At 40.1% G+C, this 2,960-nt stretch overlaps 1 pseudogene; it reads left to right on the forward strand.

The window, feature by feature from the left end:
- The first annotated feature begins 2,058 nt into the window (after positions 1-2,058).
- Positions 2,059-2,949, forward strand: LOC101571794 (annotated as a pseudogene).
- The last annotated feature ends 11 nt before the right edge of the window (positions 2,950-2,960 follow it).

Below are 2,960 nucleotides of genomic sequence, written 5' to 3' on the forward strand. Positions count from 1 at the left end.
TCTTTACTTCAGATGCTCTTAATTCAGAAATTTCTTTTCTATTTTTAGAGGTTATTTCTGATCTGATTTCCTCTGTACCTTTCTGCTGTTCCTTTACTTCAGACTCTATTAATTCAGACATTTCAGCTGTGTGATTCCCAATTTTTTCTGTGCTAGTGTCTCCTGCATTTGTTCTGGGAGGGCTTGAGGCCTGAGATTGCATTTGCTCCTTTTGTTTGTTATTTTGTATGGCACTGTCCTCTGTCCTTTGCTGCAGATCTTTGGTGAAATTATTGCCTTAGCATCTATTGAAATAGTTACCCAAGTGATGATATGGTTAAGCTATTTTTCCTTTTGTATTTATAGAACTACAATTAGGAACACTCGTAATCATTAGTGATATTTAACAGTTGTTAAGTTTTGTAACTAATGGGTTTGTATTTTAGACTGTAAAAGCAACCATTATATCTGTATAGATAAGCAGATATTAAATTGGGAACTTGTATTTAAGTTAGTTCTCCTAAGTTCTGTCTTATCACCTCCCCTTGGTGTATCTAGTGTCTTCTAGTCAGATTAGTTCACTCTGGTTACCTTTTGACACCACTCTCAATCAAGAACCATAGAAGGAGGATTCTTTTGTAGATCTGTGTCTAGCAAAATGTCTCAGTTTATCGGGTACAGATGTATGAAGTTTGAATTCGTCCAGAGTTTCCTGGCTCAGGTCTGGTTGCTGTGCTCAGCTTGTTCCTGTTGCATCCCATGGAAGTTAACCCGCTGTGACCCGCTGGAAAGATGTTCTTCTCCTGGATTAGGTGAGTGGTTCTGGATCCTAGCCTCTCTGTAGGGTCTTCATCTGCAGAGTTTTAGATCAGGCTTGTATGCTGGGCCTGGGCTTTTTCAGAAGGATCTGATAGTCACAGCAGAGTTCAAGCTCTCTCACACATACTCTGGGCCTTGTCTGTGTTTGGAGAGGTCCCAAGAGTAGGGCAGATGGTCTCACTCTTACTAAATCATTTTTAACAAGACTAAAAGACAGTAAAAATTTAGAGATGACATGGAATTTCACTAAACAAAATAATAGGAATTAAACAATCATTACTATATTATAGTTGTTTAGATTACCAAATATAAGTACACAAAATTGGACAAAAGTTTATAAAAATTTTAAAGGGAGAGAAGAGAAAAAATTAAGCATTAAGTGCTAATTTCAGTAGGCCAGCAACAATTAAAGATACAATTATCCAAGATATCCTGTAGATATACATGTATATTCCTTTTTCTTTTCCTTCTTTCTTTTTTTCCCTCCTTTCACTCATCCCAGTTGTTCTTCCCTTTTGACCAGTTTCTTTTCCACTCACAGTATCTATTGTAACTTTCATATTTTATTTACTCTTTCAGGCTCTTATACTAGCAAGACAATGTGATGTTTGCCCATGCAAGTCCTATTTATTTTTTATGAGCATCCGTTTTATGAAAGCCTCAAGTGTATATTTTTATATCTGAGTAATACTCCAATTTATTTATGATTGAAAAAAGCACTACTTTATTTTTTTCTGCTGTAACAGGAGTCTTGAAAAGCACATATTAAGGGTATAGAGCTAGGGTGAAAGAACACCAAATGTTGCAATACTGGATGTAAGCTGCTGACTTAATTTCCTTCCACAGCTTTCCAAAGTGATGTAGTCTTGAGCAAGAGGTGGACTCTCAGCAAAAACACCTACAGCTGCATAGCTATAAAAAGCACAAATTTGTGCTTTTTTTAATAGAACACTTGTAAAACTTCTAATTGCCAAAAGCAACACTTACCAGAATAAAATTAGGGAATGCTCTGTGAAGGTTTTACTGGCTTTCAAAGTATCCATCCAAGCAGCTGAGCTAGAATAATTCTGGGATTCAAAACACTCAGTTTAGTTCATCTTTTCATACAAGCTAAAGTTCAAACGTGAAATATGATTTCAAAAACCAGTTACTGGCGCCTGCCCCGCGGCCGCGTTGAAGCCAGCTGCACACTGCACAGCCTGGGCAGCCCGGGAACCCCTGCTCGGTGCGGGCCCTGTCTGGGCCGACCCACCCTAAGAAATGAGTGGTGGCCTGGCTCCAAGTAAGAGCACAGTGTACGTGTCCAACTTGCCCTTCTCCCTGACAAACAATGACTTATACCGGATATTTTCCAAGTATGGCAAAGTTGTGAAGGTTACTATAATGAAAGACAAAGACACGAGGAAGAGTAAAGGAGTGGCGTTTATATTGTTTTTGGATAAAGACTCTGCACAAAGCTGCACCAGAGCCATAAATAACAAACAGTTGTTTGGTAGAGTGATAAAGGCAAGCATTGCTATTGACAATGGAAGAGCAGCTGAATTCATCCGAAGGCAAAACTACTTTGATAAATCTAAATGTTACGAATGTGGGGAAAGTGGACACCTAAGTTATGCTTGTCCAAAGTATATGCTCGGGGAACGTAAGCCTCCAAAGATGAAAGAAAAGAAGAAGAAAAAGAAAACCACTGAACCGGAAGAAATCGAGGACGCAACAGGAAGCGAGGATGAGGGCAAGGAGCCCGCTCTGGACAGCCTCAGCCAAGCCATCGCCTGCCAGTTTGGTTTGGTGTTCTGAATCCCTTCCAGCAAGCCAAGATGGAAGAACAAAACAAATGGAAAGTCGGTGCTGGGGGCCCTTCAACTTCTGAAGATTCATGGCGCCCAAGGATAAAGAAGAGCACGTACTTCAGTGACGAGGAAGAGCTTAGCAATTAGCGTCATACACTGGAGATGTCAGGAAAACAAAAACCGTCTGCAGTAGAGTGTCTGCAGACAAAGACACTTGGGACCAGATGCTATTTTTTACACCAAATGGTGCACAGAAAATGAAACAAAATTTATGAAATGATTATAGTTTGAGTTGGCCACAGTGACAACTCCTGTACTCCTAGCACTGTGGGAGGCTGAGGCAGGATGACTGGGAGTTCAAGTCCAGCCTGG

Source organism: Octodon degus, unplaced genomic scaffold (genome assembly GCF_000260255.1).
Source record: "Octodon degus isolate 3935 unplaced genomic scaffold, OctDeg1.0 scaffold00124, whole genome shotgun sequence".
NCBI classification, from domain to species: domain Eukaryota; kingdom Metazoa; phylum Chordata; class Mammalia; order Rodentia; family Octodontidae; genus Octodon; species Octodon degus.